This window comes from Ixodes scapularis, unplaced genomic scaffold (genome assembly GCF_016920785.2).
Source record: "Ixodes scapularis isolate PalLabHiFi unplaced genomic scaffold, ASM1692078v2 PGA_scaffold3__209_contigs__length_174095766, whole genome shotgun sequence".
Lineage (NCBI taxonomy): Eukaryota > Metazoa > Arthropoda > Arachnida > Ixodida > Ixodidae > Ixodes > Ixodes scapularis.
Window position 1 is genome coordinate 23,059,098 of NW_024609868.1, and position 24,779 is coordinate 23,083,876.

The 24,779-nt window shown below is 46.2% G+C and overlaps 1 protein-coding gene across 1 annotated transcript in view; it reads left to right on the forward strand.

Moving 5' to 3' along the window:
- The window catches only part of LOC8034307 (E3 ubiquitin-protein ligase MARCHF8), a 106,088-nt gene that overhangs the window by 54,242 nt on the left and 27,067 nt on the right, over positions 1-24,779 (forward strand). The gene's annotated exons all lie outside the window — the stretch shown is intronic.

Genomic DNA, 24,779 nt, shown 5'->3' on the forward strand with positions numbered 1-24,779 from the left:
TCATCTTCGATTTCTCGAATCAAAAACAAACACGAAATTACGGTTTGTTAATTCCCACAGCTTGAAGCGTACCGCTAGAGGCACGACGGTTCGAGCTCCTCAATAGCTCTTCATTAACCATGTTGGATTGACCTGAGGCTGGAGTACAGAAGAATCATCAAAACGTAGAAGAGACAGAAAATAGACAGGACGACGTCGCCCTGTCTATTTTCAGTCTCTTCTACGTTTCGATGTTTCTTCTCTACCCCAGTCTCAGGTTAATCCAACAAGGTTAATATTCACCAGCTCGCCTGCACCCTTACGATATTTAGCTCTTCATTTATTACTGGTTCCAAGTCAGTATATATATTTCCAGTTCCCTTATTCGGATTATTCGCACAGTGCTCTTATTTGATGACCGAATTAGGTTGCCTTGACTAACTTGGCTCACAGATCGTGACTTGCCTCCTTCGTGGCGTACTGCATAAGGCGCCGTAAGAGATACACTGACAAAGAGTGACTGAATTAGGGCCAAGCACCTTGTCCTGTTTTAGTCTCTCATCGCTCGTGCGTTTCTTTTAGTGATATTTCCATAGTGTGTTGGAGGTTAAGAAAAACAGGATTAAGCTGCTTCCGGAAAGCCTTCCGCTCTTTCCGCTTTAGCAGAGCGAACACTGGAGTGGAAGCAAGTTTCTCGCATTCTCTCCAGTGTTCGCTCTGCTAAATTGGAAAGAGAGAATGGCTTTCCGGCAGCAGCCTGTCCTACTTTGCTTAACCTGCTACAGAGTATAACTGCACGATAACCCAACTTGTCCACATCACCACCTTGCTGCCACCATGACGCTGCGCGCACGCACGCACACCGGCATACAGACAGACAGAGAGAGAGAGGCAGACACAGGGAAAGAGAGGGAGGCAGACAGACACGTCAGAGAGAGAGAGAGAGGCAGACAGAGAGAGAGAGAGAGGCAGAGAGAGAGAGAGAGAGAGGCAGACAGATAGAGAGAGAGGCAGACACAGAGAGAGAGAGAGAAAGACAGGGAGAGGGACAGACAGAGAGAGACAGACAGACAGACAGGGAGAGAGACACACAGAGAGAGAGACACAGGAAGAGAGAGACATAGGGAAAGAGAGAGACAGGGAGAAAGAGAGAGACAGACAGACAGAGAGAGAGCGAAACAGAGAGGACATAATTCCCCACCTCTTCCCTCCCCCACCGTGTCTTGCTTAGTCACTGCGTATACAGACGTCATAATCATCATTATCATCACACTCACAGTCACGTTTCTTTGTACGTTCAAAATCGACTCATGGGAGTACAGTCCCGTTCCACAAACTACTATACCCATCGAAGGAAAAAAAAAAAAAAAAACATTCCAAAAGTTGAAAAGTGTATCAAGAGTGCTCGATCTAAGAATGAACAGGATAGAATGCTGCTGGGAGTGCTTCAACGGTATATTGCCTTTAAATGCGTACAATGCTTCCCAAAGGCCGGCTATTGTCTCGCACTTATATGCGTTGTCGGATGTTTTCACACTGTCGCGCGATGTTTATTTTGGCTTGCCACAAAAAAAAAAGGAAAACTGAGCAGTAATCTAATAACCACCTCCTTATGCCAAAAAATTGAAAAAAAAATTAAAAAAGAGAGGTCAAGTAAAAACAAAAGAAGGCATGCTATCCCAGCGCCCGTGGATAGATTTGGTAGTGTAACAACTGACATGTAATTCCCCCTTAAACGATTGCCACCTGGTTTTAGCTAAGTCTACGAAAACAATCTTAAATAGCATTCTACTTTAAAAAGAAAATGTCGCTTTATATTGCAAATGTCCCGTATGATTATCATTCAAAACCTTTTCCAAATACAAAGTGATTCGCATATAAAACAAATATGATTATCATCTACTTTATTCCATTCGTTTTTCGTCTACAGCCTTTATAAATTCCTTGTATTCGACTTCCCAATTAACCAAGTACGAGAGCATCCTCAATACTCGTCGCCAGGTATGATTGCTGGTCCCTCGACACCGCACAAATTATCTTATATGATCCCTCCACTGCAACATCCCAACAGTTCTAAATAAATTGATTTTTAATAAGAGAGATATATTTCCGATTTCAAGAGCCGATATACGCTCACATTTTATCTGTGTACTCTCGTCCCCAGCCACCTAAAAGGCGTATCCGGTATGGGCGATTTAAAAATAATCCAACGTTTCAACCTGCAAATAGTAAAAAAATAAAGGGGAGGCAAAACGAGAAAGTGTGACGGTTACGCTTATATCCTAAATGCCTTCTATTGGCGTGGCAAACGCAAAACAATGTTTTCGCCCATACTGGAAGTGACGTCAATTCAAGATGGCGGCGCACTTGCAGAAAAGGTCTATACTCCGTGTCACTAGTGCAGGCGTAGAGCGAAAGGACGAGCACTAGGAAGGTTAGACAGGAGAAGAGGTTTCTCTCCTCCCCAGCCTTCCTAGTGCTTGCCCTTTCTCCCTTCGCCTGGCGTTGCCTTCACGGTCAATTCCTGTCTTGCCGGTTTCAATTCCCAAAGCCCCAGTGCAACAGCATAATGATCCACATCAAGGTGCAGAGTGGCCTCGGCCCACAGCTCACTGTCCATACTCTTAGTTGTGGTTGCTACACTGTCGGCATCTTCAAAAGACTGCCGAGCACTTCTAGTATACGCGGCTCTGGTATTATACCGACGCCTATTAACAATATAGCAGATATGCAAATCTGAGCAAAAGGAGACTCGGTAATCGATCCCAGTTTAAGCAGACGCCCAGCTCCGTGTAAATTTGAAATGCCTGCATTTTTTCCCCCGGATCTCTTTCTTTCTCTCCCCCGTTCCCTTTCTTGAGAAAAGGCAAACCGCCTGGAGCGACATGCCTGCGTTTCGTAATGGACCCCTTCTCTCCCTTCTTCACCTTACCAGACAGCAAGGTCATCAGATATCTTCACAATGCGCGCGTTCCAACGCCTCCAACTTCGAGGTTATCGTGCCGTTCATTAAAGTAACGATTCTTCGTCCAATGCAGCGGGGCTGTGTCTACATTAACGCAACTACGAGGACGACAGTAATGTAGCTTTCGACCCTTCCAAGTACGACATTATCTAGAGCCGCTACATTGGCTACGCCTAGTATATGGGTGCCGCCATTTTAATGTTTCAGTGCAAAAAAAAAAAAAAAAAAAAAACGCAAAATGCTACACGGAATATTGCGCGCCGCCGTTGCTTTATTAGTCCAGTATAGTACTTCTCCTTTATGTGCTGTCGTAGCCCCATGTTTACTTGCGTGCAAACTCTCGCACGTCGCGAACCTCTCCTCACTCGTGCCCTCCCCCCCCCATCCCCCCCCCCCCCCCCCAAAAAAAAAAGGAGAAAAAAACAACATGCTTCAGCATTTTATTCGTATTGGTAGAGGCCACACCTACGGTGCTATAAATTTAAAAGGAAAGTAACAAACGGCGAAAGTGCAAGCGCCGTATTTGGTCATGACGGGATGTCGTGAAGTGCGGTTGGCAAATCGAAACCGAAACTTAGTTTGTGCCGAAGAGTTCCCAAGATGCTTTGCGCAACAGTATACGCCACTAGGATCGCTTCGATTTTCATGCGAATTCCTGAGCTTCCGATACAGCGTCGGGAAGCTCAGGTTATATCGTCATGCTCTGACGCCGTCTGTTTTAATATCTGGTGGAAGATGGATAAGCGTTTCCATGTGATTTAAGATAAAACTGGCTACAGATCCTAAGCACAAAAAGATGGCCAAAGTGTAGTTCTTTGGAAGCGTAGCTCATATTGTGGCTCGAACGTCAGCCTTGTTCGGGAACTCTGAGCATTCACTGAGGCAGTGCTTCATCGCGTAGCAGTGGTCGCTAAATATATAAAGGCACTCCAAAGACACTTCAGATCTAAGCGACTTAGAACGCTCCACACTCGCGCTTGCATGTGCAGCAAATTAAAAACAAACAACGCTATCAAAAACAAAACAAAAATCTTAGAGTAGGGGCGAAAGATAGGACAACACAGCACAGTTTCAGCAGTTTCAGCGCCTGCCTTGTTCCCGGAACGTGGTTGCTTGAATCCAGCTTTCGCAAACGGAGAAACCCGTACCGCTCGGCTCTCGGGTCTCTATACTCCGTTTCACCTTCAGTCCGAGCGCAGCGGACACTAGGAGTAATCCCAGCCAATCCAGCGTGGGGAGAGTGTCATGGGACCTTGAGCTCCCTGTGTCCCTCTGCCCAACCGGCAGGTCACGCGATTTTCTCCCGGCGCTGGATCGGCTGGGATGGCCTGTGGCGTCCACTGCGCTCAGACTGAAGGTGGAACGGAGTATAGCAGCTCCACCGTTACATTCGATTGGATATCTGCAGCTGAGCAGTGCCTGAGACAGTGTGCGTATCCGAAGAGATAGAGCCCTAAGCTGTTCACTGTCTGAGACTTCTGTAGATATGAGCTCAATAGAACTGCTAAATAAACGTATACGCTTAGAGCACCGGCAACCCATTCCTCGACTTTCTCCCGGGCGCCGCCATGTTGGCGCTCGTTGCAGAGCGGGCGCAATATACAGTACAGTCGTTACAGTTTGAAAACACGACTTCCTGATCTTTAGATGGTGTGTCAGAAAGCGGAGGCGTTACCATATCGCTCTGTCAAACCAGATTTAGAGTTTTACGTGCCAAACCAACGAGGAGCATCTGGCACACCCAGCAGAGGACTGAGAATCAACTTTTCGTCCACCTGGACATCTTCAGACGTGCAACCGGAATCTCGGTTAAGCAGGCGTCTTCTTCGCAATGAGCCTCCGTCAGATAGAAGGGCCCCTCGGCAACTCCTCCTAGACAGCAAAGTCTGCACGTTACATCACATGACGTCACGTCCGGGGATCCGGCACGGGCGCTGATTGGAGGCGAATGCCGCGTTCGCGTGGGGCTTGTTTCCTATCATAGTCTTACGTGAACGCTGACGCGGCACTTGCATCCAATCAGCGCCCGTGCGGGACCTGCGGACGTGACGTCATGTGACGTAACGCGCAGGCTTTAAGGCTGTCTAGGAAATGTTGCCCTCGGCCGACATCCGGATCCGCCACCTCGGGATACGCAGGCCGGCGGCTTTGCCTTCGAGCCACAAAGGCGGCCTTTTTTAACGTGCTAAAGACGGTGTTGCGTTGTCACATTTTTGTCCCTAGTTTCAAGGTTTTCTTCTTTTTTTTCTTTTTTGTTTTCACTACGACTGTTCACCAGCTTGCCTGTGCAGTAACTCTTATTTGACTAACGCTATCAGACTTCTCCAAAATCCACCAGCTGATGTCCCACTTCGTCCGGAAAAGCTAGAGCACGCCACTGAACTGTTCGAGTGTAACTGACCCCTTTCGAAAGCCTGCCCTCTATTCCAGGATCTAGATTCCTAGCTCTGACACAGAAGACGCCGTCGAACTTACGAGACACACAGCGACTGGACTTTCTACTCACCGTCGTAGGTCTGCGTCCTGAATGGGCATCGTATGCCGTCCTGCGGTCGCGTACGCTCTAAGAAACAGGGGGTGCATAGGGGTACACCCCTTGTCCCATATGTAACAGCCCAAAACAACAACTTGACGTTCAGTCCACATACTTCGAACCGACGATAACAACTTTCAAGAGCGGCTTCATAGTAGAGCGACACAACTTATTAAAATATATAATGCAAAGACAATAAAGTTTTTTTTTTTTTTTTTGGCCCTGCCGCAAAACCTAAGTGGTGTTTTTTTTTCTAGTCCTTGATACGCACATTACCTACCCTAGTAGCACACTTCGTCCTGTGGACGTCTTTAGGATGTCCTAACGTCCCAGGGATGTCCTGTGACGTTCACAGGACATTTGTACTAGTTGGGTATTTAGTGCGTACGTTATATCCAACAGCTATCAAGCCGCTCGTGAAAGTTGGTATCGCCAGCATGTGGGACAAGGGGTGTACCCTTATACACTCCCCATTTCTAAGAGTGTATCATTACACTGCGTGATGCACGTTAAAGGGACACTGACAGGGTATTTATGCTCGCCAAGGTTTTTATTTGTACGTGACATATGAGAGCCTAACTAACGCAATTTGCGGCTTGAAATTCGTTTTCTTTCCGCCCTAAAACCGCCAATGACAAACTGGCCATTTTGGGTCGCGCTCAGGTGCCGTTCTCTATGGTTTAGGCACAACCACCAAATATATGCAAAGTCGTGGGTCATCGAAGGCACACTCCAATCTTAAAAAAATAGAAAACAAAATGATACCCATTTTTTGGGAGATTAAAAAAAACAAAAAAACTACAAATACGTTAATTGAAAAAAGTTGCACAGGGAATTGGAAGCACTCTGTGCATTCTGTGTAATTCTCACACAACAAGGCGTCGTATTGCCGTAGTCACGGGCTGGACGGATGAACGAAGTGGACGAAGCGATGGCGGCGGACGACGAGTCTGAGTCCTCTCCCTCAGAACTGTTGCTCGCAGTACCGGCGAATCTGTCTAGCTTCGAAAGAGAAATCGTTTACCGATCAAAACAATTAGGATTTATTCCGTACGACACGCGCGACCACCAAGCTGATTCGCACGAAGACGTCGCCGAGGCGTCGCCCCTTCGCCTGGCTAAAGACATCGCTCGACTTACGAACACGAATTGGTAAGAGCTTGAAACACGCACTAAAGTTAAGCACAAAGTGCTTGACTTTTTCGATTTTCGTGCAACGTGACACATGCACGTTTTTCCTGTGCTTCGCACAGCCTTAAAAAAAAAAAAAAAGATACAAAAAGCAACGAAAACGCAGTTTTAATTTGAGTGCTGCTACGTGACTTCCAATAACTCTCTCCTTCTCTACATTCCTTCTTCCTCCCCAGTCCAGTTTCAATTCCGAGTAGTAGCGTTTTTTTTTCTTAATTTTATTAAAAATGTACGTGACGTTGTAGTAAGATATTGATTGGGTTGTCTTGTGAAACCATATTAAATCGCTGCAAAAAAATAAATATAAAATGGGGGAGGGGGGGGGGGGGGCAGTATCCTTTCAAAGAGCCCAGGCTGTATTGTGACACCATATTAAATCGCTGCAAAAATAATTATAAAACGGGGGGGGGGGGGGGGGTCAGTGTGCTTTTAAAGAGCCCAGGCTAGCGGTCGTACTGCACTGGCTAAAGTTTCCATGTAGAGCTGTGACATCAGATATGCCCATTAAGTTGACCAACTTCCCGCTGTATAAACATACGCACAACACAATACCGAGAAAGAAAAGCTCGCTGTTCGCACACTTTAAACTGCAACGCAAACAACTGTGACTGCCAGTCTTTTCGTCCGTAATTTTCTACGGTAATTGTCTTTTCCCTCACGAAGTAGGAAGGTCAACCTAAGCGTGTTTATAAAGAGCTGGTCACATCATGAAAGATGGCTTCGAAGCTTTACCGAGATTGTGCTCTGATTTCCAGGAAAAGCGGCACTTGAGAGTCGGGCGAGTGTTCCTAGAATCGCATTCCGCGCTATTTACCCCGTACACTTGTGCGTGGAGAGGACGCAGTAACACGATGAAAGAAAGCGACTAGATCGCAGCGGGCACGTATGGTGTCTTTGCTGCATACCGATCACGTATACACCACGTGTCAAGATTCGTTACCCTCTTTCCTATACCGGTCATGTCAAATCGCCACCGGAGACACACAGCGTGTTTTTGTCCCTCGATGTGAAGGCCCCAAGTGAAGGTTACCGTGAAGAGTTGAGTTCGTAGCGCCCGACTTATCCTGTCTAGAATCTCGACGCGCTTGGCAAGCTACAGTGCATGCTTGCATCTCCATTACCACGGTGGGATCATTCACTACAACACGGGTTGCTCCTTTTTTTCTTTTTTTTTTTTTTTTTCTTTTTTGGGGGGGGGGGGGGGGGGGGGGCAGCCTCTTCTCTCTGAATCTAGCGTAGCGGTTGGCGCAATACGTTTATTGATAACTAAAATAAATCCGGAAATACAGTGCCCATACATTACAAAAAAAAAAAAGGGTGTCTGCAGACTGCCTTGTGTATGTTGTATTGGCAGTGTGAGTGCAGACGGTTCGGAGCCTGCGGGCGCACCGGAGGCTTGGCGTTCAGTCCCCTTTTTTTGTCAGGTGCCTTCCCACGAAAACTACGACTGAAAAATATATAAGCGAAGCAACAAAGCAAAACGAGCTTTAAAAAAAAAATTCGGAGACGGTTTTTATATGAGATACTTAGTATAATGTAATAAAAACCCGTTAGATCGAGTGAACGCTAACCGAGCGAATCTCTGCAAAATAACTTAGCTGTCTTTTTTATTTTGTATTTTGAGAGCTGGGGGGGAGGGGGGGGGGGGGGGTCTCCTCTGTTTCACCGCTGGCGATAAAGCCCGCGATAAAGCGCGCGATGAAGTGCACGCGCCTTTTGGCCTTCGAGGCTTACTGGCCAGATAAATAACGCGCGCGTATTTTGCAAGCGTAGATGTCAAGACGCCGCGAGAAGCGATTTATCGTAGAATGTGAAGCAGATACTTTTGCCGCCAGTGTTTTGCCTGCTCAACCCATATAGCGTGTTACACGCTTTTAAGGCACTTTAGAGAGCCCACAAAAATCGGTTTCTCAACTTATCGGGTTGCTTTTTATTACAGAGGTGCAAGAAAGCGCTAGAAGTTTGCAGTGAAAAAAAAAAAAAAATCAAGAAATAAACTAACCTCAATCGAACGAAGAAAAAAAAAACGGGAACCTGTTTTGGGCAATTTATACGCCGCCACTTCGCAGACCATGCACCCATAGTGAGAAATGCTGCCGGCAGATGGCGTGCGCCGCGTCGAGGGAGCGCCGGACTATGGTGCCTTGAACGCGTCTCCGAGTGGTGTGTTTAGCCAGTGCCTCCTATATAAGTCGCACTATGCCTGTCAGCTTCTCTGCAAGAGGTATCCAGGCCCGATGCTTCACCTCACAACACGCACGTACTAAGGGTATACAGGGGCCTTAGCACGCACGGTTAGGTAGCGCCGCCTGGCGGACGTTCGTTTTTTTTTTTTTTTTCTATTTTTTTAGCATGTTGTATTTACATTATTATTGAAGATACATCATATGTGTTTTTTTACAACATGTGGAACACTGTTTTGGATGTGACCATCCTGATTCAAACGAGTTTCGCTGAGACAAAATACGAAACTACGAAACAAGCACGGGCGAGGCTTCGCTTTTGCAGCGCGAACGTGGAGAACGCTTGGCCGCTTGACCGTCTGCTTTGGCGGCAGTTTGGGGCTTTGGCGGTCACCCTGAATCTCGCGCATAAAAATAATTGACGCCGGGTCGTGTGCGGGAAAAGGTGGGAAAATAAGAAGTAATATTCCGTTGGAGAACGGCGAGCTGGTCCCGAGCTGTCAGTCAAAAACATTTAGATCTCTTGCTGTCGGTGCTGCTGGGCGACATCATTGAACCTCCTACGGAAGAGATGGTTGGCTTCACTACACGGGAGGTTTGTACGCCTAGGTGGCTCCACCGTACGGCAACCACACGTACTATTTGCCCTCTCCCTTCCGCTTGCCAAGCTCGGAGCTGACAGGCATAGTGTGAACTTATACAGGGTGATTCAAGGAGAGGCCAGGCTCTTTAAATCGACCGCAAAATTCGGTTTCTTAACCTATCGCGCTACGACTTTGTGCAGCGTTGCCCACAGATGGTGCTTTTTTTTTTTTGTAAAATTTGCAAAGAGCGAACTTACCTGAGAAAAAAGTAAAGAAAGAAGTCTTAGCTCCTATGGAAACGCAGCGAAGCCACCGGTCTTCAAACTACACGGCGCCGTTTCGCACGGGAGACAAGAGATGGCGCAAGCGGTCGCGACGCCAACTGCCGCCAACGAACGAGCATACGACGCCGAGGAACTGCAGTTTCTTGTCTTTAGCAGACAAGAAACTGCAGTTCCTTGTTGCCGCGCCTGTTTTTGTTTCTGCGACTATCGCCGCCTGCGGAACGCGCGCCGCTTTTGAGTCAAACATTTCGTCTGCTAAAGACGCCGGCTCTCGGCGCCGTATGCTCATTCGTTGGCGGCGTTCGTTGCGCCATCTCTTGTCTCCCGTGCGAAACGGCGCCGTGTTGTTTGAAGACCGGTGGCGTCGCTGCATTTCCATGGGAGGTAAGCCTTTTTCTTTCTTTACTTTTTCCTCCGGTAAGTTCGCTCTTTGCAAATTTTACAAAGAAAATGCACCATCTGTGGGCAACGCTGCACAAAGTCGTAGCGCGATAGGTTAAGAAACCGAATTTTGCGGTCGATTTAAAGAGCCAGGCCTCTGCTTGAATCACCCGGTATAGGAGGCACTGGTTTAGCGTCCTATTCTCCCCATACATCAAAAGTGGTCCCAAAGTGGCAACAAATGACGTCACAGAAGCCGGAGTGTCATGCTGTTGCCTGGCGAAAAGCACGAGCGCCGTAGAAATGCTGGCGAAAAGCACGAGCGAACGCGGGTGCCGCTGTCGTCACCGCGTTTCAGGCGTCCTAACTTCCGGCTGCCGTAGCTTCGTGGACTGTCATAGTGGAGAGCGACCTGCAGCAGAACAGGCGTCTGCCGTAGATGCCACAACTGTTGGGACGCCGCCGGGATCGCAACCGGTGACAACATGAGACTTTTATGACGTCTTCAGGCGGAAATCGAGGGAAACACACCAGTCGGAGACGCGTTCCAGGCACCATAGCCGGACGGCTCGGGTTCTTTTGCGGGTTCGTTTGCTATCATGACCCGAATCGGCCGGCGCTCCCCGGACGCGGCGTACGCCATCTGTCGGCAGCACTTCCCACTACGCGTGCACAGTCTGCGAAGTGGCGGCCTAGATTGACAAAAACAAGGCTCTGTTGCTGTTTTTTTTTTTTTTTTTAATAAGTTAAGTTTATTTTTTTATTTTTGCACTGTAAACTGCCACCACCTTATCTATTTCCTGAGGTTTGGATACGGTGTCTGGAAGCTCAGGCGATACTGTCTTGTTTTGTCGCAGACTGTTCTAAAATTTCTGGATAACGGAAAACCGTTTATTTCTTGCGATTTCCGATAAAAGCTTAGGATATCTGGTGACAATTACTTTAAGCACCAATCGGTGGCGGAAGTTTTCTCAGTCGGAAAGCGTAGCTTATGAGTGGCCCTATAGCTGGGCTCAAGATCGCCATTTCTAGTGCATAGTGCTAGCTTTTTCCAATGTAAACAATTGTCAGTGCCGTGTATAGCTTTGTTATTAATTTTGATGTTTTTTTTGTGTGTGTGTTTCTTTACGAGGAAAGTATTTTGTCATAAATAATTGCTTGTGTACGGCCTTTTTTATTTCTATGTGTTTGTTCGCTTCACCGCTGTTGCGTACCTGTAAAGGGGAGGGGGGCTGAGCACTATAATCAAGCTGCTTGGACAGCTCCCCCCCCCCGCACCCCTCAGCTCCCGGAACCATGCTTATACGTACAAGTTGAATAAAAATATGCTGAGCTCGGCCAACCGCCATGTCGCCGTGGCTCGTCGCCTCCGACTGTTGCTTGATTGTTCTCGTCTATCCTGACCGGCGTCGGTTGCGAAACGCTCTCATGTAGATGCGGGTGGGAAGGTCGCTGCCTGTCTCTACGTGCCTGAGACCACGTGCGGCGGACTACGTGGATGAACGGCCGAGATCGCAGCGGCCTTGAAATTCAAGGTGTAATTCTGCGCTCAGTCCGCGCCAGCCGCCCGTCGCAGGCCTTGAAGACGGTATAGAGCTGTTGATAAAGCCAATACCTGCACCTAGAGGTCGTGAGGCCTGCGCATGATGTCATCCTTAGTGGATTCCCCGACCTCCGCTCCAGAGCGGCAAACCCGACGAAGCTCGATGACAGTCGCCGCAAGGCGGCACAGACGCATCCGTAATGGCGTCGCCGCAAAGCGGCACAAGCGTCCGTCTTGGCGTCGCCGCAAAGCGGCACAAGCGTCCGTCTGTCTTGGCGTCGCCGCAAAGCGGCATAAGCGTCCGTCTTGGCGTCGCTGCAAAGCGGCACAAGCGTCCGTCCGTCTTGGAGTCGCCGCAAAGTGGAACAAGCGTCCGTCTTAGCGTCGCCGCAAGGCGGCACAATTAGCGTCCGTCTTGGCGTTGTGAGACGCTGCCAGACGGGCTGGTGACGGTGCTGACTCAGGCTAGGCGGCACTGCGTAGATCCACTAGTGATGGAGGAAAAAATCGGGTTGTGTGTATGTTTATACAGCCTGAACGTAGTCTGCTTCAACGGGCGACTTGCCTTTCAGCTGTAGATGAGCAATTTAGCCAGTGCTGTATACAACCGCTAGCCTGGTGGTCTTTGACGTGCATCACGCAATAGTGTGATACACGACCGCACGCCGGGACGATATGTTCATCCATATCGAAACGGCCAAGGGCTGGGGGTTGAGCCCTGGATCGGTTCTGCAGCACGAGCTTTCGCTCCACGTGCTCTGAGCTGGAGTGCGCTACCCCACTTGGCTACCGATCCCCCCCCTAAACTAGTGATGATAACATTATGCTAAGCTGCACCCGAATGTGTTTTTTTTTTTTTTTTCATTTGTACGTGCATTTTTAAGTAAATCCAACGAAGTTAATGTTTTTATCGCCTATACCACTGGAGCCGAAGTGTTTAAAATAATAAATTCACTTAGGAACAGCTGCGTGTGTAATCACGACGAATTAAAAAAAAAAAAAAAAGCCCATAAACGCGATTGCTGAGATAATTATAGCCACACTTTCTCGGAAATCTGTGACAAAATCCTTAGCACAGGAGTTGTTTTCCCAGCGCGACTCAAAATTGCTCGAGTATCGGTTGTTCACAAAGGTGGTTCAGTGAATAATTTCAATAGTTATCGGTCCATATCTGTATTGCCAATATTTCCAAAAGTAGTTGAGACAATAATAAATCGCAGACTGCTGCACCATTTTAGTAAACATAGTTCAATGGTTGATCGGCACTATGGATTTCAGAAAGGAAAGTCAACCGAGGAAGCATCGCAAATTATTAAAAGATAAAATTCTAAATAAAATTGAAAACAAGCTTTACGCAATAGGAATATTTTTTAGATTTTAGAAAAACGTTCGATTCTATCAAACGTGAAATAATTATGGCATAATTTTGAGGTCTTTCCTTTTATCTCATTTTAAATTATTTGAGGTCGCGTCCAATATACCACTGTCGACAGCGAAAAATCCGATGCTGGGCCTATACCTTATAGCGTACCTCAGGGATCAATATCCTTGGGCCACTAATATTTATGTATATTAATGACATTAACATACCACATACGTCCGACATCGTACCCTATGCAGATGACACTAATGTATTTTTTTTTCCTGGACAAACATACATGAGCTTGAGGTATTTGCTGACGAATGGATGGCAGAGCTAAGTACTGGGTCAGCATGTAATGAAGTATAATTAAACGCTGGAAAAACATGATGTATCATATTTAGGGCAAATAATAAAAATATTAAAGGCACGCTTAGATTATACACCTTAGAAACGATGTGATTGGTTCCGTAAATGTTGGCAAGTCTCAGGGGTATATTTTCACGAAAATATAAATTGGTCTTATAATATTGATCAAATTCAAACCGCCATCTGTCGATCAATAGGCTGTATGAATAGAATGAGAAATATCGAACAAAAAGTGGGAGCGCAAACGAGCTGGTGAAGTATTAACATAACACCTGTCCTTCGTTTTTTCCCCAGTCTCGGGTGTTTACATGTCCTTCCTTTTTGGTTAAAGCGCCAGTTGCAGTTCAGTATGGGGTACTTGCTCAAAACCCTCAAAGTACCAACTTCAAGTGTTAGAGAAATGAGCAGTACGATGTTCGATATCACGTACATTCTTGCTCATACTTCATGCAGTATTTACTTTTAACAACTGAACAACCACTTGCGCTAAAATTGGCAATCTATGTAGTCTACAAATTAAAATTAGATCCGCAATACATACATGACAATTATACCATCAGAACAACAACATACAGATTCCGCCACACCCATTACCACCAACCAAAAGCACGAACAAACTAATAAAGAAATAATGTCTCATCAACACTTGCCAGAAATACCGTGAGTGGTTCATTAGCTAAAAAAAAACAACACATATTTAAAGCCATTTCAAAATATTTCGTAACTTTAGCATAAAATATTTAAACTACTCTTGCGTATGTAAAAAGTGGTATTGTATATAGTGTTTTATTCTGTTAATAATAAACTGGCACTTTCATGACCACTATAGTAGTTATATGTAGTGACGCTTTTGCTTTGATGATTTTGTTATGCTGCTGTGCTGTTAAACTATACAGGGGGATGGAACTTAGATCAGGCGACGAGATTAGTCGCCTCTTGCCCCATCCTCCTACGATTTTGTATGAATAAACAATTTCTGAATTAATTTGAATGACGCTTGGAGGGGAAAGGCTCAGGCGTCGTCTTCTATACGGGGTTAGCAGAGCCCACGCGCGGTCGAAACACACAGCGTCCGTTGGAGAGCTACAGAGCCACTAAATGTGCTACGCTTTGAAGGAGTAGAAAATAGGAGCTTAAAATATTTGCGGAACATTTCGAAATAGGTTTAATATTATCCATACTATCCGCAAATGACCACCGCGCGCTGGTATTTTGAGCGGATGGCTATAGTTTCCATTCCAAATGCACGATTCTGGAGAGCGCTTCGAAATCGGACAGCGAGGAGCGCCATGCTTTTTGGGTTATCGTTGGGATTACGTTGTCGGTCTCTTCACAGCCAAGGCTGGCGTGGTTATCAGTTTTGCCACTTGGTGGCGTCAACGCGTTGCTACCTCCCTTGTTGAAGTATTCGAGCGCTGTGCAGTCGGTCATTTCGGCGGTATCGGGGCCTCGGTCTCGGCAATCACTTCTGATCGCGGGTCGGATTGTCCGTAGTTGCTTGCGCGATGACTGATCACCACGAGAGCGATGGGGATTGGGAGTATGCGGACGACGAGCGAGACAACAGAGATGACGAAGTCATCCTTAGATCAGACACTTCGATGATGACTGACAAATGGTTCGGCCTAGAACCCTATACTTGTTTGATCCGTCTGCTTCGTAGTGTTCAGAAGCCGCAGATCTAGCATGGCTAACATTGGCCTATAGCTACCTTCATGTGTGCTTTCTTGGCCGCATTCAGATTGGCGACTGAACCACATCAGCAGTGCGGTTGCGAACTGTTGCTTCACGATGCAATGCGAATTTACTCGCAGCTGATCATGAAGACGAGCGGATCCGCTTCGTGGTTGCGATTTGAAGGACAGTTTAAATGCGACCTTAAGGTGATGACATCTGACCATTTTATACTGAACGGTTTTTTTTTTTCTTTTTCTGAGGGGCGTGAAAAAACGTTTTACACGCTTTCTTGACGTTGACTGTGCGGCGGTGACATTTTGTTTTCGGCGATTTCTTTGTATTCTCTCTGTGAGCACGTGCTTTCGGCATCGGGTCGGATACTACAAAGGACGTCATCCACCTAAATGGAAGGGCGCTGAGACACCCTGACGTGGCCAACTCTACATTGACTTTCTCCATTAAAGCTTCGCGATTGCGTTCAAGCCCAGGCTGATTGCGAACCGTACTTTCGAGTGGCGCTGGTGTTCGGAGGCCAACAACATCATGACATTTTAATGAAGCTTCGCCACCATGCTTCTACCAGGTGCAATCTGGCGATCGTTTTATTCGTTTTAAAATTAGTTTTCCGGCGTTTAACAATGAATGATTGATGCTTCTGAGGTGCTGATGAAGCGAAGTATATCTAAGCAATAAAATAAGCGCTTAAATTTTGGTTCTGTACCTCTTAGACTTCCTGTATAGGTTCCCTATGGGAGCAGAGTTGCGCGTCTGTTTTTCGCGTGCCGCCGCGCCGCTATTGGCCGAGATCGATCACGTGAGCAGCAAAGAATCCAGCGCCGTGCAGGGAAGCCTTCGATACGGTCGCTTCGCTGATGTTGCACGTGCCCCGACGTATGCTCCCCTGCTTTTGCCTCCTTCTCTTCCTTTCCTGTTTTCCATGCGTGGCGGCGCGCGCGGCGCCGCTATCGCGGAATTCAGTTACGTGACGAGCAAAGAATTCAGGGCCGTGCAGGAAAGCCGGCGCTACGGCCACCCGCCAAGTCTTAATGCGCAACCCTGCTAGCGTAGGTGTAGCTACACAGGAACTTTAGACGAGAGATCACGCTGGCGCCAAGTATCGGCTAGCCGTCGAGCACTTGGCATTTCCGTATATTTCCTATTATTTTGCGAGGACAATTCTTTCTTTCTTGGCTTGCAAAACTGTTTTACAAAGTTAGAAACGACCTGATTCGCGACAGAGCAAAGAGCCACCATGGCGGCTCTGAGGGAAAGCGCCGGCCCGTGCATTCCCAGGTGACGGGTTCGAATCCCGGCCGAGGGACCCGCTATCTGATGGACGCGCCTTGCGAGGAAGACGCCTGTTTAACCGAGATTCCGGTTGCACGTCATACTATCTGCAGGTGGTCGAAATTGATTCTCAGTCCCCCGCTGGGGCATGCCAGACGTCCTCGGCTTTCTGACATTGTATCCGAAGATCAGGAAGTTGTGTATTTCAAACTGTTACGACTGTGATGTTGCACCCGCTCTGCACCGAGCACCAAAATGGCGGCGCCCGGAAGAAAGTCGGGGAACGGTTTGCCGCGGTGCTCTAAGGCGTATGTTGAAACTTAAGCGGGCATCCCGACAAAGAGGAAGTGCAAGCGGGATCCCGAGAAAAATAATGCGCGAGATGGACGACGGAGGCCTGGCCATGAGCGGACGCCGGCCATTATGTGGGTAAACGCTGTTCTTGACCTCATCAACCAGCGACCAGTCAGCCGTTCTTACAACATGGTGCCGAAACCCGGGGGATGCTATAACGAAACGGTGAGAACCTGACTGAATTCAGCGAAAGGTCACAACAGCCAACGTACCAACGATCAACCGGCAACATGTACGAGGCATCAAGCAATGCAACGGACCGCCAAGGTAATATCACCCTCAGCGATGTCGACATCAAACACCTTCTGCAACAAAGATCTGCATAACGCACCAAGGTAACGACTCTTGTTGATCTTTTTGAGTGCGTTGCCGGGAACAACTATAACAACGACAGGCCGACAACTTAACAAAATCATCGAGAGGTTAAAAGAATACGAATGTCAACTGAAGTACCTCGACGATACCATCGAGCCATTCATATCCGCATAAGAACTTGAAGAAGAATTTACTTACGTCATAGAGCTAAACGACCAGAAAAAGTCGAGGAAGGAAACCAGCACTTATCGAAACAACGTAATACATCGGACACAAGCTCCTTTAGGCAATACCTCGTGAGACCAAGTAAACTTCACGTGACCGCCCGGACCAGAGATGATGAAGTCGGAACGGTCGCCCTAGTGTCCGCCAACTACGCCGACCGTCCTCCGGCCACAGAAAATCACCCGGAACAACAGGAAGCGCAGACGCGTATACCGACTGGATCTACAGATGTGAACAACACGCCACTGGACGACTGTTGCGCGCAAACGACGCCAATGGCGACTACGGTGTCCATGCTGACCAACTAGCAGGTTATAACCGGTTCAGCGGGAGAATGTGACGCAGGTTGTTTTGCTGATGCTCATATAAAAATGGAACGCGGCGAGCTAACAAAACAAGAGAATCGAGCCAGCAAAAGAAGCAAAGAGAGAAAGAAACGGAAACGTATCGAGGTTACTAACCACATAAGGAAACATCGGTTCAGAAAAACTATTCCAGCAGAAGAAACGAACCTATACACAAGATGGACCAAACAAAAAACGTAGAACAAAACGAATAATCGGAATACATCAGCGACAGTATTGTACGGAACGGCGTTCCTGGAACGCGTTCCTTTTAGGAGGAACGAAGGAACGCCACCGTTCCAATTTGCATCGGTGGAACGAGAACTTGTTACATTTTTACTGGAACGGAAAAAGGAACGGCGTTCTTTTTTTTCGTGGTGTTTTTTTTTTTTTTTTTTTATTTCTACGAGGGAAGTTTCAAAAGTATAAAAACAATATCTTTACCGAGAGCAGAATCTCGCCAACTTCTTGGTTAATTATCTTAGGGTTTATTTTGTGTCATCCTCGTTCAGTAACAGTCGGGTGCAGGGAATCTAGTGAATAATGCTTCTTTTTTTCAATGCCCAAGACTGCAGTACAAAAGAGCAAAACTTTTAGTCAAAAGAAAAGACAGAAAAAAGACGTTTCAAACTGGGCTAATTTCTTTGCTTCCACGGTTCCTCATATACCTAGAAATATAAAGCAGACTATAGCCATCATGGAAGTTTCACAGAGACCTAGAGTTTCAACAAAATAACATGTTACCAGACATCGAACGCACCCATGAATCCCGAACAATGATCACTTATTTATAAGATACAAAAAAAATAACTTTCATTCGTGTTCCCCTAGTCCCACACCTTCAAACTGAATGACTAATTCAACCTTCATGAAGAAGGAGAGGTGGTTTTCAAGACTGACCTTCCGAAGTCGTAACCTTTTCTTCCATTCATCGTTTTGCGGACATCAACATCGAGAAGCAACTGTTTTAAAGTTCGCAGCGCAATGTAGGGTAACAGTATAATTTGCTCGTTTGATTCCGCCCACCACAAACATAAATACGGTTAAAAGCTAAATTCTTTTTTTTTAATATGAATACATTAACAAATGAAACCCTGCGTTGCTTGCTTTCTTCTCCTGGTGCCCTTCCATCACGGCATTCAAATTCGTATGTTGCCATTTGATGGGATAGATTTTAAAAAAAAATCTTTGTTCTATGTAACTAAATATAGTAACAAGGCGGTAAGTTGGGTTAGTTGGTTGAACATCGTCAAACGTGAAAACAGCGCAAAAAATTGAACAAAGGACAAGTGAAAGAAGTGCACGGAAAACAGTGCTTTGTCCGTGCACTTCTTTCACTTGTCTTTTGTTCAATTTTTTGCGCTGTTTTCACGTTTAAATATAGTAATAAGCAAATGTAACGTATATGTAACGATACGTTCCATTTTTCGAACTGTAACGGGAACGAGTTCCTTTTTCACATATGGAACTTGTAACGGGAACCCGTTCCAGAAATCAGAAGGAACGAGGAACGAGCTTTCGTTCCTCTTTTTTTGAGGAACGTGTACAACACTGATCAGCGACAGACAAGAGCTTTAAAGGAAACCAGAAAAAGGGCTTATCGCACACTTTGCGCTTTGTCTCCAGCCCGTGGATTGGCTATACGAGGCTATTTAGTTCAGTTTAAGCCCCTCTGGATTAGCGGATGGAGAACTTGCAGGCCAAATATCACACAAAAGACACGATCGGATCTGGATGCCACAAGAATGGTAGAAATGAGGTGCAACAACACGACATAAATGACGAATAGATCATTTCAGGCTACCGACAGAAATGTCAATCAGACCTAAAAAATATTTAAAAAAAACAACAAAACATTATGTTCTTTCAACATTCAAATTGACAACGAGGACACATTAACTTTCTTTTTTTTTTTTCGCGGGGGAGCGTGTTGAAACTTGTTATATGGAAGTGGGCACCCCGACAAAGAGAAGGTGGAAGCGGGATCCCGAGAAAAATAATGCAAAAGATGGACGATAGAGGCCTAGCCATGAGCAGACGATGCCGGTCATTCTTAATGTAAATATATGTAGGTAAACGCTGTTCTTGACCTCATCAACCAGAGTCCAGTCAGCCGTTCTTACAACAGCGTGTATGCGCTTATTTAAAGGTTCCAGAGAGCCGATCTCCGCAGTAGTCTCGGACAGTGAAGAGCTGCGACGTCACGTGATATAGAAAAGACATGGCGTTCGCTGTAGACACATGATAATAGGATTATCATGTCTGCAGCGTGTTCGAAGCACGTTTAGTTTCATACCTATGATAGGTATGCTTCAAGTATGCTTGCAGACATTTTTTTTTTTATCAGACAGCGTCTGCTGTTCCTCTTTTGTCTGATGTATTAACGGTGCGGCCGTGGCTTTAAGCCGGGGTCACACTGCTTATAGATCGTACAAAACACAGTCTGCAAACAGATTCGAACGCGAGTCACCGCGAGATCTGCGCTTCGAATGCCGCGTGGCAACGAGTTCGAGGAGAAACTTGGCACGCGGCATTCGAACCACGGATATATCGCGGTGACTCGTGTCTGCAAACTGTCTTTTTGTATGATGTACGAGCAGCGTGACTCCCTCCTGCTCTGGGGTTCGGTAATGTCACGAGACCGACACGAACGCTTTCTCTAACACATGTGGTTCTAAGGTTTGAGTAATGTCGCGAGACCGAGGAGAACGCTGTAACAGATGAGCTCAATTGTTGCGTTTGCTGTCGTAGAGGTAGAGATCCTAGAACGATTCTGCCCTCATGAATCACAACTCCGTCACACAGTCGCTCTTGAAACACCACTGAAGCCAGCTGCAACTCAACGAATGAAGCTTCTTTTTTAATTTTTTTCCCGGCATACAACGCATGTTGTGAGCTGGTTTACATTTGACTCTTACTATATGTATGGTCCTAAATCGACCTGGTACAAATTAAGCCCCCTCTTGTTTCAAAAGTAGCGCAAGGTTCGTCTATGCAAGAGGCACGCGCACCGTGCAGCCCTTGGGAAGATCATGGCGGCACAGCGCAGCACTGAGCTAGATTTCAGACGTCATGTTCTTTCCAGAAGTGGCGCGCGGCACGTGTCTCGAACATTTCCACAAGAACGAATGGCGCCACTTTTAGGTCCGAACGGTGCCAACACGTGCACAGTAACCGCCCCTGTAAGCTAAATGATCTCCATTTGGCGGGTTCGAATCCCTGTTGAGGTCTCTTCTCGTTTGACGAAGGCTTATTTCGAAGAAGGGGACGTGTAACCGATATTTCGATTAAAGGTTAAATATCTATCTAAATCTTCTGTTTTTCGGTGGTGCGATTCATCTTTACTTCATTAATTTTACACGTACAACTCCTAAAATGTACTCTCTTACTTGCACAGTTTTTTCTCTTCGTGACCAGCTTATTTGCGAGTTTAGTTTTTAGACTGTATACTTGAACAGCGCGCATCCCCAACTTTCTGGAACATCACCGCTTTGCGCCCTCTCTCGGCGCTGAAGATTTACACTGAACAAAAGCAAAAATCGCGATGTTCCCCGGGAATAATATAGATGGGAGTAATAAAATACCAATAAGCTGTAATTAAACTTTTGGACGTGTAAAGGTGTTATTCTACGTCTCTACCATTCCTTTGCATTTAATATTATTGGCCACATTCACAAAATTATCAATTCCAGCTTTCCTTGACGAAAGATCGTAATGTTCCCGAGAGCTGTAATTGCCTGTGTATCGTAGAATGCTAATCAAATACAAGTTTGATATTTCCTTGAGAAAACATTTCATTCCACGGAATGTCCCAGAAAGTTGGCCATGTGCTTTGTTTCTAATGTGATATGCTCTACATAGCGTCGTTCGGTGTTGTCAAATCTGCTCTCCTCGTTTCTGCAGCTGCCCTCAATAATCTACGGATCATGTTTCTACTTCCGCGATGTGGATACCTCATTTCAAGAATGACTGCGCAGGCGGTGTCGCGCATAAACGAATAAAAACTTTGTAGCCATCTTTTATATCTCTTTGTCTCTGCCCACTTTTTTTCGTTTTGCTCTTCTCGGATTATTTTTTAAATTTCTTAAAGGGTATCGTACTCGACAATCGAAATTGCTGCCACGGTAGGAGAGGGCACAAGGTATCAAACTCAGACGCGTCTACTCTATCGCTCCGTCGGTACGAACTGATATATTGCTTTATTTCCTTATCGGATGTAATATTGGGATAACGGCACAATTACATCTATCGTAATCCCGGTGGGCCGCGCACCTCAATTGCGGTACCCTCCCGAAGCAGTTAGTTATTCTTTTCTCGAAACTGCCTCTACGCAATTTCGCTTCCATACGGGGCAAAAGGGCCGTCCGACCATGACCCGGAAGAACTGGAAGTAGCTGTGCGTCTGTACTTCGAGATTGTGTGAGTATAGTCACCCCTCGCGCCCTTGCTTTTCCGGAGATCACGCCAAACGCCGATCACTGGCATCTGCGAAGAGAGCCAGCCACGTCAACACTTTGAAACATCGTAGCCCGTAAATACGATCTTGTGTCATTTCCATAGTCACTTCTTTCAATACTTTGACGTCACTTCCTTCATCTCAATTCTGTGGAATGGTTAATATCACTGTTCCGCCTACTGACCCAGCTCTGCGTTCTACACTCATATACCATTAGTACAAAGCACAACCGGGTGTTTCCACGTCAGATCGTGCAATGATGGTCCGGGCGATATATTTCTTTAGTTATTTATATGACATATATGTTAAAGCCATGTTCTTGGGAAAAACATTCAGCTATATGCGAGCGCTGTAGCTAAGCTTCTTTCGGACATATACAATTTCTAAGCTTGAGGCGTGGAGATTGCCAAGGATTCGCTATTGTATTTTGTCTAGCCGTCAATTTCACACCGAAGTATGCACGTAGTAATAGTTTTTTCTAATTATTTTATTAGAGGTTTACGACATGTACAGTCACGATCAGAAGTAACTGGAACACGGGAGCGGTGGCCCAACTGCATTGCTGCGCGATCTAGCCACGCTCGTGGGAACTGATAGGAGACTACGCGAATGCGTGCATGCCGGCGCCGTTGGCCTCTCCGCTCCTCTCGACCTATTCCTTTTACCGGCGGTTCGAATCGTTTTTTACCGCTTCTAAGACGCAACGCTACGTCCCCGATGGCGCTGATAGCAGACAGCGGGCACGCTTCCCACGCTCTTTAATGTCTATAATATATCTTTAATATGCTCTTTAATATCTTGAAACAAATAAAATAAAAACGCTGTTCGTTGCTTGGAATTAATGGCCTTTGTCAAGTTTGGGTTTCATTTTCTGCAGCTCGCGTTGCTATCTACTCGAGAACAATTTAAAGACCTTTTTTACGAAGCGATGCGTCACGCAGCGTTTGCCGCGTCATTAGGGAGTTTTCGTAGATCGTTTTCGCCGTCCCACAAGGCCCTCCGCAATCCGCTACGATAGCGGGAACTCCACAGTCAAGGCTATCGGCGCGCCGGCGCAGTAGCAACTTCTTCGTTGCGGAACGCTTAGCGGAGGGGGCAACGCGGTCTACGAAAACTCCCTATTGAACCAGCACCGAACCGCTTTCGAGTGCACCCGTTTCCTCAGTTCGCGCTCGCGGGGAGCGTCCTCGTAACGCTGACGGACGCTATCAACGCCATCACGGTTGCAGTGCTGTATCTGAGAAGCAGCGAAGGATTATCTTGATCTCCGGTAAAAGAAATAGATAGAGCGGTGCAGAGGGACTGTCGGCACCGGCATGAACGCATGCGCTTAGTCTCCTGTCAGTTCCTACGAGCGCGGCTAGATCGCGCTGCAATGCAGTTGGGCCACCGCTCCCGGTGTTCCAATTACTTCTGATCGTGACTGTACATAGAATATTAAAGATTACAATAAAAAATTCTATGCAAAACAAAAATTAACGAAACACGTCAAATTAACACGTTTTGAGAAAGAATCACAAATTATTTACCAACGAACTACTTCATATAAAATAACGCAAAATATTAAAAAATGATTATCTTTAATTGCATTTTACGAATATATACGAAAACTATGCTTAGCCATTATTGTAGTTCTGTTATTAATGCAGAAACGCAGCTCATTTCTCTAAATGTGGCAAAACTGCATGTCAATATAGAGATCTCTCCTTTTTTTTTTTATTTTGTTCAAACTCTCCTTAGCTGTTTACAGTGACTTGAACTAACTTGCGATGACAAAACATTGAGTAAGATATTATCTCCAAAATAGAAGAACGACAACAAAGCTTCACTTAAATTGGGCTAGCATGTCTTCGTAGAGGCTTTGCCGCACGACGTCCGCTCCAAGGGAAAACTTTTTCACAGCCGACAAAGGCTGTATACAGTGGACCTGCTCTATCGTGGGGTAGAGAAGGTCATGTTCTTCCTTTCCTTACTTTTATATTTATGTTTCTTTGCCTTGCATCCTAAGAACAATCCCCCCCCCCCCCCCTTTTCTTGTCCTTTTCCTTCCACGGGCACTTTGCTGACAAAGGACTGTCGGCACACAGTCTTTCGTGAGCAGTCGAGAACTGTATGCACAGCACATTACCGTGAAGCCCAAAGCCTTCACACAAGGGAGGTCTATCCCCGCAAAAACAAGGCGAGGGAAGTGCTATCTGGAAAGCTGGTACTTCAATGTTCATCATTGTGTTACAAAAGAAAACAAAAACTTACTTTTTTTTTTTAATTCTCTATGCGTACCCAATGGAATACAGATATGATAGCCACAAGGGTTTTGTTGTTGTGTGTTTTCATGTCAGTTGATACAGGGAGGGTCTGGGTCATATATTGTATATTTCTGTAAAATATACCGTAAACAACTTATTTTTCGCGGGCTCAGTATTTCGCAGTTTACGTCAAAGCTGAAGTTCTGGAATAATTCGCGGGTTCTAATTTTCGCGACGCGGTGGGATCTCAATATAAATTCCAATGTGTTTACATTTTACCGGAACTGTTCGCGGGACCGAGTTTTCGCGAATTGTAGGCGGTTCGCGAAATTCGCGAAAATTAGGTCCTCGCAAAAATTAAGTCGTTTACAGTATATACATATATACTATGAGTCATGTCCTTGGAGGAACACTCAGCTATTCATACAGAGTGTTTCGCGAAACGCGGGCCAAACCGTTCCTGTAAAAAGTACGCATCGCATAGACAAACCGCCGAATTCAGA